This window comes from Pinus tabuliformis, chromosome 5_1 (assembly GCF_031772625.1).
Source record: "Pinus tabuliformis cultivar Carrire ecotype Pingquan chromosome 5_1, CPIR1, whole genome shotgun sequence".
NCBI lineage: Eukaryota > Viridiplantae > Streptophyta > Pinopsida > Pinales > Pinaceae > Pinus > Pinus tabuliformis.
Genome location: NC_142305.1, coordinates 391,860,151 through 391,876,944, shown reverse-complemented (window position 1 = coordinate 391,876,944; position 16,794 = coordinate 391,860,151).

Sequence of the window (16,794 nt, the reverse complement as noted above, 5' to 3'; positions counted from 1 at the left end):
GCCAAACACTCTTCTACACAGAGATCTCCTTTTGAGACCTGCTTTGGTTTCACACCAAGGTCTCCTTTGGATTTTGTCTTTGGTAAAGATACCATGGTTGATGGGCACAATGATGTGGATAAGGCAACCAGGTTCATTGAACAGATCTAGGAGTTCCATCAGGCAGTACAGGAACAACTGGAAAAGAGTCAGGCCAAGTATAAGGCTAGGCATGATAAGCATCGAATGGAGCATAGTTTTCAAGTTGGAGACCAAGTCTGGCTGTATATCAGTAAGGACAAGATGCAATGTGAAGGTAAAAAGCTAAAGCCTATCAGAAATGGACCTTTCAGGATACTTGAGAAAATTGGTGAGAATGCATTTTGCCTTGATCTACCAGCTTACATGCACATCTACTCAGTTGTAAATGCAGATTGTTTGAGATTGTTTGAACCTTCAATGATTGAGGACCTTGAAGAGCAAAGTCAATTGCCTTCTATTGATGACCTGCTACCTGAATACCTCAATGAGTTGCAGGAAGACACAGTGCTGGACAGGAAGGTGAGGACAACGCGCAGGGGAGAAGTTGAGTACCTCAAGATTGGGCTCAAAGGTTCAAAGCCAAGCAGTGCAAAGTGGATTGAGATTGGACAAGTGAAGAAACAATATCCTCACTTAGTCGATGCTTAAAAACCAACTTTTGGTGGTCCAAAAGCTTTTTCAGTAGGGAGGCCATGATCCGAATTGGATCCATAGAAAGACTGTCAAGAACCATGACTGAATCAGGTCGAACAAATCTCTAATGAAATCCAAAACAGTATCAAAAACACCCTAGAACCAGTGGCCATGGCAGCCGACGTGGAACGACGAGGACCTCGGTCAAAGCGTGCTGACCGAGGCCCATGGAGACCGTGCAGGAGGCCAAAGTAGCCCCTGGGAGCCTCGGAATGGAAAAAGGGCGAAGTTTTTGATGCACGATTAATCGAACAGGGCCAAAATGGGAAAGCCTGAGCACTCGGTCACGTGGGGGAACCGGAGGACCGCGGGCGGGAAAAGGTAAAAGCGCTAAAGTACAAAGGCGAGACCCGTGCTCTGGAAACCAGCGGTTTTGATCGAGGTGCCCTTGAACGATAAGAGGTTATGGACAGGAGCAGAGCGATTCCATACACTGATCGATGCGTGGCAGGCGGAGGTGAGAGAAAACCGCTGTTGATCGCGCGCTATTGGTCGAGTAAGTCAATCGCGTGAAACGTGCGTATGGTGTCGACTCTGGACGGCCCAGATCGGGTAGTTGAGATTGCGCCCAATGGAAAGAAGCAGAATTGACAGGGAATTAAGCTGCGTTCTAGAGGGATTTGGAGTCCGTTTGATCGCCACGGTGGAGGAAGAACGCATCCACGGCGTAATTGAAGAAACGAACTGACGAAGCATGCTGGCACCATTTAGAGGAGGACAAGTGGCCACTCCCTGAGTGTTCATGATGACACCGAACATAGGGAACTCCAAGTGCAACTGCAGAAGGTGAGCCGACAGGCGGAAGAGGAATCGAACAGGCATAGGGATCAAATGGATAAAGCCATGAACAAAGACAGTCGAATCAGTTAGATTGGGAATCTGAATTAAGGAGAATCCAAGCGACCAAGAGAGACAGTGAACAGTGAACCCTGAGAGGAGGACTGAACACAGAGAATAGTAAAGCCAAGCAGAAGAGACAGAGGGCCGAGCTGACCACAGGTAGCGTCGAGCACTAGAGAGCTTGAAGATTCAAGCCTTCCCATAGAGGAATCTGTCCGGACTGAGCATCACATTTGGCTCTTTCCACTGTAGACCAAGGGTCACAGAGCTGGTAGGAAGAAGAAGAGTCTGTGTACTCCGAGTGGCTTGGGGAATCCAAGAACCACCCTGCCAAGCAAAATCTGCTTCAGGAGAACTCACATTGAGTCCCTGTATTGTAATTTCTCTGCTGAAAGACACAATAAAACAAGGCCACCACTGAAGTTGGACCGGAGACGTAGCCCTAGAGAATAGGGTGAACTTCTTATTAAAACTGTTTGTGTTTTTGTGTTGCTTACTATATTTCTCTGTTGTCTTTCCATTTCATTTTGTGTATTGGAAATCTGATCGATCCGTTGTTTCAGTAACACAGAACACACATACACACCAGCACATGAGTCTGTAATACCTTTAGTTTAATAAATCTTTAATTGATGGCACTCATACGGTGAATATCAGATCAAAGAGTTTGTGGGCCTTGTTGGGGTTAGTTGGCCAACCAACTTCCCAAGGTCGTAACTTGGTCATATGATCTTCATTTGGCACGTACGATACCTCATTGGAAAGATCTCTCTAAGTACTATAAGATTTTCAGTTTGCCCCTACCTATGGTATGGGTCTACTGCAAACCTCAAAAATATGTCGTTAAGGGGGTCAAAACAGCTCTGGAAGTTTGGGACCCGAAAAACTGCTAAAAATAGTAAATTTTGCTATAATCAATGAAATTGATAAAACCGAGTCGAGGTCTAGGTGGATTAGGCACATGGCCACCAATATCCACTTGGATCAATCCTCCCCCCTTAGGAAGCAATAGTCCCCATTACATGTAGAGCCTCCATGAGTTGAGGAAATTTTTGTTGAACCTAGTCCCTGGTGAACCACTTACCCTGGTGAAGGAGTTGGCCTACTTTGATAACTCGATATAGCTGGATCCTCTGTTGGCGAGTGTTCTTGATCCGTGTGTCCATGATCCTGTCATTTGTGACCTATTCGATGCAGCTTAGGTTGAGCTTTGTTAGTGCTAACTCCTCAACAATGTCGAATGTGTCCAATAATGGGAGAAAGTATGGTCGCAACTAGTCGACATTGAATACTGGGTGCAAGCCAAGGAACGATGGAATCCTGAGCTCGAAGGAATTTCCCCCTACAACCTGGGTGATGGTGTACGACCCTGTTGATGGTCCTAAATTACTGCATCAACATTGGGGAAACCACCCAGTCGGGACCTTAAATCAAATCCTTTCCCATTTGGAATGATGGCTTCCACTAGAATTTTGGGACCAGTTTCCCTCTAAATAAAACTATATGAGATGTGTTGGATGTGCGTATGTATTCTAATATAATTAAGAACTGTAATAGAAACTATTATTAATCACGGGTAAGTTGATAGTATATGTGTTATAAAGATGTCACAATTAACATAACAATATAGATCATTATGCAATTACGATATTAACTCAATTACATAAAATTATTTTTATTAAATAGTTAATTTGTTAAAACATCACATATACTGAGATCTCGTTGTTCACAAATGCAACTCAAATTTCAATCAAGCACATCAATAGTGATAATGAAAGATTGAATAAACATACATGTGAACAATAACATTAAATCATTCCATTCAAAGCAAAAATATAGAAATAGGATAGTAGTACTTAATACACCATAGATTTGCTTATCACTGAAAAGCAAGTGGTTCAACTTAATATTAAGAAAAACTTAATTACAGTAGTGCAACTTAAGTCTCTTCTTACAAAAATTCAAAGCCCCTTCTTTATCTTGGAGAGGGAATTTATAGTTTTTCAACAAAAGATAAAAATAGATTGATTTAACAACTCTCAAACAACTCTTCAATAAAAGGCAAACAAGGGATTGGTTGCAACAACTTTCCAAGCATAGGAAGAAAATTATCTAATAGTTAGTTGTCACAAATTGTAGATATTTATCAAATTATTGAGCTCTGATGGGAATTTGGGCTTGATCCTCATTTGACCTGTAAAAATAACATTTTTCAAATATGGCAGCATCTGTATGGTGATATTTGAAAGGCAATGGAGAACTAACCATTGATTGTGCGACTTCACTAGAAACTGCAAGTGATGCTCGAGATTGACCTTGGTCAATTGATCGATTATTTCGGTGATATTTTTGCAGTGTTCTTGCCGCGTCTTTGAGAACACTTTAGCATCAGGCAAGGTACCTTTGGGACAACTTGAAATGAGGTTAGATTGCAGTAAATTATCGTTAAATGATTCAATAATAGAACTAGCAAGATTTTGGGCTTCATTTATAGCTGCTTCGGCCTATTTCATTCAAATCTCCCATTCCCTAAAAACAATGATTTTATGAGCCTCATCAATCTTTGGTAGATTAGAAGATCTACCTTCTTCACTTTCTTGCTAGTTGAGGAAACCTGTGAGCTTCTCATTCATTTCTTCAAAGTAGTTTGTCATATTTGACAATTGATCAACAAGAGAATCGATTGCCTTACACTGATCTTGAATTATTATCAATTTATTGCAAAAGACCCTATTTTGAAGTCCAAGAAGAGCATTCATCTCCTTGGTTTCCTTGTTAAATTCTGTGAGTTCATGATTAACATGCATTTGTTTAATTTTCTTCTGCATTTCCTAGATTTGGTCATTTTTTATCTGCAAATCATTATCATATTGCAACTTTAGAGAGTCAAATATCTGTTATAACTCTGTCAACTGTAACTGCCATTGGTCATTGATCCTCTGCTTCTCATTCTATGGATTTTGTTCCAACAAGAGGATTTTTTCTTCTTTCTCCTTTAGAAGTCTTTGAACTTCTGTGACCTTATCAATAGTTGTTGAGGCATAAGCACCTGTGAACTGAGTTAGTCTCCCTAACTCCTCTATTGGTTTTGCAGTAGAGCCCTTCCATAAAAATTCAAAAGGGTATATATTTCTAGGTACTGATGTCTGTGATTGATCTAGCTTTCTTTTCTTTCTTCCTCTTTTCACAACAGTCGTGTGTTTAGGACTGTAGAAAATATCCAAAGGAGGAATCTCCTAAATATTCAAAATGATTTCGGAGGTAGCAAAGGCAAGAATAATTTCAAAGTATTTCTCATCTTGAGCCTAATATTATCAGTTGCCTTCTTTGCTTTAGAATTCTTAGGAGTATCCTGAGGATTACTTTGTTGTGAGGCTTTTACAGTCTGAGGATCATCATTTTTTGAATTTAGAGTTTGACTAAACTCTTCCCATATTTCATCCAATCTAGGATCAGATATAATTCCTTCTGCCTGGAATGTTGAGGAAACCACAACACCTTTTGTTTGAGGAGGTATTGCTGACTATGAAGAACTGACAATATGAACATTAGCAGCTGAAGCCTTTTCCTGAGTTAGCTGCAATAAACCCAAAGGAAGGTTGCCTATTCTAGAATTTCGGTATTGCGGAAATTGAGCCTTCTCTTTCGAGGACAATTTTTCTTCTACTCTCTTTAATACCTACACATAAGAAGAGGACTTCTCAAAGAAGTCATCCAACCTATCAGGTCCCTGAACAAATTTCTTGAGGTTTTGGGAAGTAGCAAATTTTTTAACTATAGAAACAAGATCGTATTACCAGTTGGGAATAGTAGGTAGGTCGAGGGCCTGAATCACCTGAATTTCCTTCTCTGCATGCTTATAATTTGCTAAGGAAAATATGGCCACATCCTTTTATTTTAATCTTTCAATGTTTTAGAAATGCCATAACCTACCCTTTGACACATTATTTCTCTGCTTAGAAGTTTATCTGGCATGTATAAAGGCGGGACATAAGGATTACCTAAACTTCCATAAACTCTAATATAAGTAAATAACTCCTCTCGAAACCAATTCCCAACCTTCCAAAGATCATCTTCGGCTTCCTGAGACATTCGAGGTGGCCTTGACCCAAAAATAGCTTCATAAACTGGAATTATCACTCCATGGAAAATGCGATAGAAATGCTTTAAGTACTTAGACTCCCATAGGACATCATGGTAGATATGAATGGGTTTGGGGTCCTAGATAGTCCATTTCCATCCCATAGCTGGGAAATCCATTGAAAAGCAAAGAGCATCCATAATATATGCAGACATATAGAAAGGAGGAATCTTATTTTCAGAGATACTTATTCCTTTCCTAAATTCCAAGATATGAGTAGCTATACTATTAGAGAGCATGGTGGCCCAATAAAAAATGAAACCCTCAGTCACACCATCAATTAAAGGAACCCAATCATCAGGAAATTTTGACACATTAGGTTGCGCATACAACCGACACATCATCGTCACTACTTGGAAAAATGGAGGAGCAAGGGAATCAATCAAGTATTTACCTAACTCCTCGACTTTATGCTTGTTAGGGTCTTTGCGCCACTGTCTAATCTGTTCTAACGAGTGTCCATTTTCCTTCACAAATGCTTCAGCATATTGCTTATTGTATACATATTGTGGTTTCGACATATTATACATTTTTTGCAAATCTTTGCTATGAAAAGATCCTATGATTGTTCCCCTTGATGTCTTTATGTACTTTCCTAAAATATCCAAGTTCTCTAAAACCCAGCAAACCATATTTGTGCAGGGCATCATTTTTGGTCTTGCGGCAATTCTATGAAGGAATGAATTGGCAATATCCTTTGTTGTATGATCAGAGACAGGAACATAGCCATCTATTGTAATTGTTGTTTCTATTACTTTAGGTCCTTCATCCTCAAAATATTGGTAAATTGACTCCCAGGAGGAAAGTCCAGAATCCCTGGTAGAGACTGTGTCGGAGAATAATCATGCTCCTGGACTCTTCTCATCAATATCTTCAACAAATGGACTAGAAGGGTATTGTGGCAGATCCTTTTTCTTGGATTTCCCTCCTTTCTTCATTTCTTCGTGATGATGAGAATTAGAGCTTGCCTGTAATGGAGATACACAAGAAATCAACAGAGACACTTACTTAGCCAGATATTAGCGTTGATAGAAAAATAAACTTTTACAGTAAAATTCCCTTTTGGAACGAATTTTATGAGAACAAAGTGAATTCAATGTAAAGTTTTGTGTTTTCGAGACTTATTAAAATCCATTTAAATCCTATAAGCACACTAACAGGAAGCCATGTGACAGATGCCACGTCAGTTTTAGGAACGGTATATCGGAAAGTTGTTTAAAATAGAGTTACGATATTTTAGATCTCCGAAATGAGAAGGTCTCGATAATACGAAGGTTATAAAGAGATATCTTGAAAAGAGTTTCGAAGTGAGTAGCCCAATGAAAAATATGAAAATTTTATCGAGAAAATTGTTTTCGTAAGATTTATAAAATAATGTCTCCGTAATATGGAATCTCGATATAGAATTACCCATAGTCAAATATTACAAATGTAAAAGGATATCAGTTGTTATAATTTCGAAGGAACCACTTTTCGTAACATTCTTTTTAGAGAGGTTTCGGTGAGAGAAGTCCTGATAAGATTATCACCAAAACTTGATGGAATTTTGGAAGAGTGTGTTTTCGGAGGCGTAATAAAAATGTTGTTATGAAATGAGCAGTTCCAGAATGAGAATATTTAAATCAAAAAAATTTCGGGGGTTGTAATTTCGGGAAAGTAACTAAATTACACTTTACGATATTAAGAGCTCTGAAATGGAAAGTCTTCAAACATTAAGAAAGGCATCGGGAGGTCGGACTTCGGTTTTTTTCGTAACATTTATTAGGCCGATAGGCCTTCCTTTGAAAGGGACCTTTCGTCGTCCTACTCATTCTGACGCTGACACTTGGCGAACTGACAATTAGCTTCGTCTTCGTTCAGGTTTGATGCACATCTGACACCTGGCGGAGTGGGCAGGAAACGACTTAGGGTTTTTACGACACCATTACCCGCATATCGGCCTCAGGGGCGGAGGTATTCACGACACCATTACCTGCATATCGGCCTCAGGGGCGGAGGTATTCATGGATGCCGCCTCACTGACTGAGCGTTGGCATAGCTGGACGTTGCGCCCGCGCCCGGCGGAACAAAAAACACCGCGTTCAACGACAAGTTTCAATTCCACTCACTGCTGCAATAATGTCTGCAGTTTTTAATGTGTTATCTGTCCAGGTTTTGCTGTCTTATCTGTTCTGTTATTCACTGCGCTGTTTTCAGGTTCAGAAATTGTTCGCCCAGGTTCCCAGTTTCTCAGAGATCTGTTATTCGACTGTTTTCTTAGTGTTCTCTGGCAGGGACAGAGCTGTTTCCAGATTCACAACAATTGTTCGCCCAGGTTCTCAGAATTCTTCCGTTCACGTTGCAGGTTAGTGCTCTCAAGCGCAAATGTTGTGCCTGTGTTTTCTTAGTGTTTTTCCGTTTTTACTCCCAGCTGAAATATTTTAAAGTTCTGGTTGCCTAAAATTAGACGCCCACTCTCAGCTTCATTGGACAGAGTACATACTACTGCTCTTTAATGGCTTAAGATCGTATTTACAGAAATCAATTAACAGTTAGTGACTTCTATTATCCCATACAACCTTCAACCCCTTCTCTGTATCGTCACGTCTTTCAACTAAAATTACTCTCACTCAGAGAAGTCACGTGTGCTCTACAGGGAGATGTTCATGTCTCTGTGTCTGCATTTGTTTGGCTACTAAAATAAAAATGTGAAAATTATTATTTATCTTGCTTACCATATTTAAACCAGCGTTACGGGAATTGCCTTGTTTGACATAGACTCGGGGCTCGGACCTGGCAAACAGCTAAAACAGTTCAATGACGATTTTCCGGGAACGAGGTTGCCCTGCAGGTCTTCATGGGTCGAACTCAGACCCGCTGAGGGAATAAGCTAATCGCATAGCAAATGGAAGCCTTTCTGCTGATTTTTTTATATAAAACGGGCAAGAATTTTGCCTGAATTTTGGAATTGCAGAAATTGCAATATTGAGACGCGAAAATGGAAATGGAGAGCAACAAAGCGATCTGTAATTTCAAAAATTGCACCAAAAAAAACAGTTTTTCATTACTAAAATTCAAGTTTTTTCGTTATCGGATTTCGTCAAGTTACCGGATGGAGAGGTTGGGTTGCTATGCAATTAGACGACACCCCTTTAAATATTTGACACTTTGACCCATAGGGCTCACTGGTCTGTCTATAAATCTTCAGAATAGGCCATTCTTGCTTACTTTCTCCATTGTTTCTTCCAGATTTTTCTCCACTGTGTTTTTATGCCAGGTTATTCCTAAGTTGGCAATAAAATTGTTCACACCGATTGTGCTCGTAGTCTGCCTAAATTGTTTGAACTTTGAAGTGTTTGCTATAAGGCTATGTCCATCATCTACGGCTGATGAGTTGACCTTTATGAACTTTAAGGATTGCTTTTGAAACAGGGACATAGGAGAAAAAGATACAACAATAATGTAGTTTCTCCGAGCATGTGTGTGTAGCAAAACAAAAAGGACCAGGGTAACGAAACCTTGGTTTGAAGGTCAGAATGAGGGAAATGGTTGAGTCAAAAAAGAGAAACATGAGTTCAGCTAAAGGCTGCTGCCTTTACTGTGTCAAACCCTGTCCATTTTCTGCTGGAAGTTGCTTTGAGAAACACACCACAGGGTTGAGGGCTGCATCACATAACGTGGTTTTCCTTGGATTACGTGTTTGATCTAAGTGGTATGTCTTCCACCAAATATCCCCAGTGCTTACACTTGATCTTGTTGTTTTATTTAACTTGCCATTTAAGTGGGCTACACCACAATGAGAATGGAACAGTCCTATTGACAAACCATGTCATTTTTGAAACTTGATAAGGGTTTGGTTTGTGAAAATTCTATAGATAGTCAAGCATATTGTGGCACCAATTTTGTGAACCTGCATATATTAACCAACCAGAGGCTGACAGTTATTATTTTGAACCTTGTTGACTTTTTACCATGCATGCAGTGGTCCTTAGCCATCATTGCCATTTAAAGATGTATGCAGTTTTGGAATTGGTTTTTGATTGTTTTGATCATTTGTGAAAACTGCGTTTTATATTACAGAATGACCAAAAATACACCAATATTTTGCTCACCTGCCAATATTACTGATAAATAAACCAAAACCCCTCAAACATGAATCCCCTCAAACTTGTAGATTCATCATCATATTTGCAAGTAAAGTTCCAGAAACAACTGCCATTGAGGCAGTGTCACATGTGCTTATACTTCTCATACAAGCCTTCTTACAGAAATGCTCTTTGGCTTCACCAACCAGTCCACATACGGTGGATGCACCTTGGCAACAACAGTTTTTAACTATATCAGAGAAATTAGCTTCAGCAGAAAAAGTGTAGCAGGAGGTGGCAGATGAGGCCCACTTATTAACAACCTTGTACATTTCTCTTGCCCTTATTTGTTGCAATATTTCTAGCATAATCGGATCACTACATGAGTATTTGACCCAACTTTTAGCACATCCTCTGACGCAGTGACTGCCATCACTCTAAAATTGCAGGAGGAATGTTAACTATGATATGTGACTTGTGCCTATCATCTGCACAACTCACTTCTGAAATAGTGGTCATACTGTAGCAAATTTGTTGTTGAACTTCTCCTCAGAGAAAATTTACATTATCATAGGCTCAGTAAACCTCTGATCTTATTTACAATCAAATATCCCCACTTAGAAGTTGTCAGTACTCATCAATTGTCTTACAGTTGAGGAAGTTTCTTCTTGATTTGATTTTCATTTGATCCAAGTTGTACCACTTGCCAACCAAGGGCAATGCCGCAATTGTCCTCTGAGCCCATTCTTATAAAGTTGCACAGTTTCCTATTTGGTTACCTATTCTTTGCACTACAGAACTATGTCTTCTTCCACTGCTGTGCCAAAATTAAGACATTCTACAGAAAATGATGTGATGGACTCCTCTTCATCTTCATCAAGGATGGATGTCTTGTAGAGCTTCAAGCAAAGCTATAGACTGTGTTGAACGCTAGATCAATCCCAATGCACGATGGCAAATCCAACTTAAATGCCTTCTCTCAAATCTGGTGGATGATTCTCTGTGGAGTATGGACCCTATCACAGAGTTTTATGCTTTCCCTCTTTCTTTTTTAAGCACTATTTCTGAAGATACACTAATGCTTTGTCTCCTACATGTGATGAAATGAATCCCAATGCACGATGGCAAATCCAGCTTAAATGCCTTCTCTCAAATCTGTTGGATGATACTCTATGGAGTATGGACCATATCACAGAGTTTTATGCTTTCTCTCTTCATTCTTTAAGCACTATTTCTAAAGATACACTAATGCTTTGTCTCCTACATGTGATGAATGGTCTCATGCCACCACAGTGCTTGAGTGTATTAATGAAGTTTCCACACAGCTCCAAATGGTCTATTTCTAAAGAATTATAATTGGAAATGAAAGTTGATAAACGACATATTCAGCCCAAAGACTATTAAGCTTATTCAAGATAATAAGCTGCTGTGCAAAGGTGTTTACAGAGTTGTTGCACTTGGTACATAAAATGACAAATCGAGCCAGAGCTTTTACACCAGGTAAGGCTCACCATGTGTTAGTGCTCAAAGAAGAGCATGATAATATAAGAGGGGACTGTTACCCACAATAGTGCCTTGCGCAAAATTGGGGTAACCAAGAGGGCTATCCCAGTAAATAAAAAATAGTGATAACAGTCAGAAGTTTGCAAGCAATGTGTACCTGTGACAGTGTTTGCAGAACTGATCAGTAAAAAAAATATAACGCTTTTGCACTCCATAACTATGGTGATGAAGGTATGAAGAAGTCCTTGAGGAGGTTTGATACGCATTTCCTTGTTGCAGTGTATCTGTAATCATGAGCACCATTAAGGGATGAGTATTCAGGTCAGAAATTTTGCATTAATATGCTGTGTTAAATCCAACGGAATTGGTTTGGATGAGATCTGTATCTACTGCCCAGAACACTACCATCAAACTTGACTATCTCATCAATAAATTGTTTTCCTCCATTTGAATGTTGCCAAAGTGTCTTGATTGCTTGATCCCTATCAGGTGGAGCATTGTCTCTGCCAGGCAATCGAATGAACTTACATAGCCTTCTTCAAGAGCAGTTCCACCATCCAAACTTAAGTTCCAGTCAACGTCTCATCATCAAATGCCAAGCTTACTGTCCACATACACCTTTGACATCAATGCTGAAATCACCAACACGTCTCTTTCTCTTCAAGTTTTCTTTCATGCAGTCAATGTCAGATCTGGCAGGTTTGCTTAAGTGCTCGAGACAATTTATTTATCTCTCTTTTTCCAGTTAGTTCTACTTATTACAGGAGAGATCGGACTAGACTATGTTGAACAAGTGCACAAGAATATTACATGTTAAAGGCAGATCCCTGGCATATCTCTTTGGAGCAGAAGAAGCCCCGTCTCCTAGCTTTTAACTTCCTTGAGGAAATTATCCAATTCACTTCTTCAAGGGACATCAACAAACAGCTATCAAGGATCATATAAAAGGGTCCCACTGCAGTGAATTGTTCTTCAAAGGACTCCCTTCTGCAGGTTATGGGCAATGAATCAGTTGTTGGTGACAACGAACAGGTACTGCCTCACAGTATAAATTTTACTTATTTTTTGTACATTGTCTTCAGATTCAGATCATAGATACTGTATGTACTTGTGTACCAGATGTAAGTCCCATCCTCTAGATCAATTATAATCATACATGGGTGTTCACGTAATATCCTTCATTCTCTTTAATCATTTATGAATGGTTTGTGGTGCATTTGATTGCCCTTCATCCTCTTTTTGATGCAGGCATTGTCCAAGAGTTCCCTAAATTTTGGTGTGCATTCACTCACCATGAAACTTGGGACTTTTTTCACATCCTCCGGGGCACTGTGCAGCACTATGCTTGTTTCCATATTTACTTTAGTTCCTTTGAAAGTCAGAAATTATAATCATATTGCCTTCGTCACTACTTACCTTTATATATGCTTGACTATCTATAGAACTTTCTTCCTTTCACTAATCCTATCGGCCTCTCTTTGTACCTTTTGGGACAATTGCTAGTTAATAAAACTTACGAAATGAATAAGAGTCGATAATGAAGGACTTTAAATACAAAGGGAACTTCAGGGAGTGGGCGCATCGAAACTCCATTATTTCGTAATGTTTATGAAATATAACTCCAATAATATTTGTTCCGAAAAGGGAAAAGACCTTGAGTTTTATAAAAGTTTTATTCTTTTAACAACGCTCATAACAAATTTCCCTATTGTCCTTTTTTAAACAAAAAAAAGTATTTTATTTGAAAGAAACTAAGTATATTAGAAAAAGGGTCCCCATTATTTATTAGGAGCTAACTAAGAATGGGGGTTGTTGTTTTGCTACAACAATTGGCGATACACTCGGAGAAACGGTTATCTTTGTTAAATAAATGAAATTTAAAGAAATAAAAGGATCAAATTGGAAAAAACTAGAATGTCGAAATTCATATCTCTGATAAAAAAAATCTCTGAATAAAATAAAATTCATTACTTGCAAACTTCATAACCTATTATTTATATAAGACTCTATTTATGTCTGACAATCATTTTATAATATTAGTTGTAATGATGAAATAAATAACTATTGAAAGTTTTGCATTAAAATAGACTCTTTTGTCACTGGTAGTGCCATTGTTGCCAACAGGCGTCCATAGCCTCGACAGGGTTACCATTTAACCAATAAATACCAGTATCCCATCCACTAGAATAGATTTTAGAGCCATTTAATTTAGAATTTAAAACTTTTGCTTTTTCTTGAAAGCCATTGTCCTGGTTTGGTAGCCAGATGTTGACAATGCCATTCACAAGTTGTAATGATATCGAACAAGTCGGCTCATGATGAGACTTTTTATCTTACATCTTTTTACTATAAGCCATTATCCTAGCTTGGTGACTAGGTGTGATAATGTCAATAGCATTAGTTCCCCATCATCATGGTAAGCTGACTCTTAAAGAGACCCCTTATCTTTCAAGTTAAATATTTTTGAATTATTGTTGGGTGATTTAATTGTGAGTTAAATCCCTGTCATTAATTGTCAACCTAGGGTTCGTAGAACTGACAAGGTATACCTATACTATATGTACTAGGTGGTTATTTATTAGAATAGATTAATCCAATGCAACTAAAACTAATTAAAAAGAAAATTAAGCTAATCTAATCCAAACCAAACCAAACATAAAGAAATTGAAATCACATTTGCAGAATTGAAATAACACTTGCTTGGAAAAGAAAATCACACTTGCATAAATAAAATCACACCACACTTGCATAATTGAAATCACACTTGCTGGAAAGTAAATCACACTTGCTGAAATGAAATCACATTTGTTGAAAGTAAAAGCACACTTGCATGAAAAGAAATGAAATAAAACAACTACACTATGTTACCAATATGTACAAAGGTATGCAAAATGTGGTTGATGGGGGCCCTCCATTCCTCAACAAGCACACCGAACAAACTATCATATCTTGGAGATCAAAGTGGCAATATGTATTTCTTAAAAATGAAGTTACAAAACATCACAAGAATTCTTTATCCTCACTTTACAAATTACATCTAGAATTTGGAACCTCCAACTAGCAACTAACAACAACACTAACTAGTTACAACTAACAACTAACAACCCTTTGTATGAAGGGTGCACTCCTATTTATACAAAAAATGACGATAACTATACAATAAATATAGATCCCTAGATCTCTCCCTAAATCCACATTTATCTCTTACGGTTACAACCAATCTCCTAAAAATGTAAGATACAAATCCTCTCAAAATCCTCTCATCCATGATTCTTCTCCTTTAGATGTGCATGGTTAATGATCCACATCTTCTACAATTATTCCACAAATCCTCATGAGTTGGAATTTGAAATTCGAATTTGTGGTTGAATGACCAAGTAGGACCCTTCTAGAATCTCCAAGTAGGCCTGCAATATCACAAAACTCATAACACTTTTAGATATATATGAAAATATGCTATTTTCCTAACATTTAATCACAAATTCTCTTAAAATATTTAAAATCAATGAATTGGAAAATAATAATAATAAACCCATATGATTATGAAAATGGTTACCAAATGTAGGGTTATGGAGTTATAGAGTTAGGAAATGATGGAAATGAAGGTGAAAGTGGATGACATTTTGGAGACCCAACATACCCCCCAATTGAAGATGTTGCATGTCGTCATGCAACTATTGCACCGATTCCCTTAATCATAAGTTAATCTTCTTGAAGTGTTTTGCTTCAATATGAGCTTTGGCTTTGTATTGATTCTCTTGTAACTTTGCATAATCATATCATTTGACAATTTTATTCTTTTTGCAAAGTATATTTTGAAATACATTTGATTGCAACATATTATTTTTATGGTTGGTTCTTGTGTGACAACCAAAATATTGAGTATTGGCTCTTGTGTAACAATACTTTTGTTATTTTTGCTGCATCAAAATTCTTGAAAACATTGAGAATTCTTTTTTAAGTCACATGGTGGCTGTTAGCCATTTAATGTGCTCATCAATTAATCATTGCAAAACATATAAACTTTTTGAATCAAAATGCAATAATAGTTGATTGGGAAAAATATGTTAGTTAGGATGAAATGAAATGTGACATATGGCATGAAATATGAATATCCCTTCCCCCCAACTTAAGGTGTTTTCAGTTTTCTTGCAAATTAGAAAGGGAATATGAATGTGGTGAGGGATTTCCAAAGTCATCATTTTAGCATTTAAGGAATTACATGATTAAAAATTAGAAATTTACATACCTTCACCTACCTAAAAAGTGGACAAGCTATGTATATCGAAGAATGTGGTTGCTGTTGTTGGATCATGGAATGTGAAGTAAAATAATATGATATGCTTCTTATTTCCCTTGGTTGTATGAATTGAGGATGAGATTGGAATCTTTATTTCTATGGTTGTTGAATTGAGTCTTGCTGCAAACTGCTGAAATCATGTAGTCTTCATTCGTTCCCACTCGATGGCATAATTCTTATCTATGTGAATAGATGTGTCGATGTCAAACATAGAAAATAAATTGTTGGATTACTGGCCATTAATGAATGTCATTAACCAACATGAGACTACTCACCATTGATGTCAATGAGAGTCAAGATGCCTAAGTACATCTTACTAGGTACGAATAGATGTGTCGAAGTCGAGTCACCTAGAAGATCCAACAAACAGGGGACATTGATGTATTCCCACTGTTTATTGGTGAGAGAACTTGCCATTAAGGCATGCAAGCCTCAAGGTACTTGAAAGATCTCTAGTTTTGATCCCAGATGATGTGTCGGAGTCGATGGGTCAAAACTTGTTAGAAGGGAGGCCTTAATGAATCCTCCATCATCTAACGTGAGTATGAAATAATAATTTGAAGAACTATAGATGGAAAATTTGCATTGAAGCAAGGTTTATTTGACATAAAGGAAAAGGAAAATGGGGTGATTCAACTTTGTAAGGGAGTTGAATGACTTTATTTGTGAGTGAAGGGTGAGTGAAAATGAGGCAAGAAAGTATGAAGATTGCAAGGGAAATGAGTTTTTGGTAGTAGGGAGATGGAAAGTTACGGATCAACTGCAAGCTTAACATGTGTAGCAATGGTAAAATTGGTATGTGTTTAGTAGCAATGGTGTAGTGGATCTGGTTTTACATTGAATTATCACGCTCTTTTGAAAGAAACTTGGTCTTTGAAAAGGTACTCATGCATATAGTTTCATCTTCCTTCATCGTCCTGGAACCGACAAAAACTTAGGAATTTTTTTGTAACAAAATGTAAGACTATCAAAAGAGAGAGATGATTAGTCCCTCTTCATTTGATACATACACAAAAAAAAAAATCAGAAATAATACTAATAAAAAAATTGAAGAATGAAAAATTAAATGCACTTTTACCTGATCATTACCATGGATCACCTGTTATTGTTTTGTTGGTGATTTCTTCATTGTGTTTCTAACCAATTTTGAGCTTGAGACCTCTTCTCCACACACTTAATGCTTCATCAATAGACCATAAACCAAATTTGCGTAAGCTACTGAATTGTGTCGA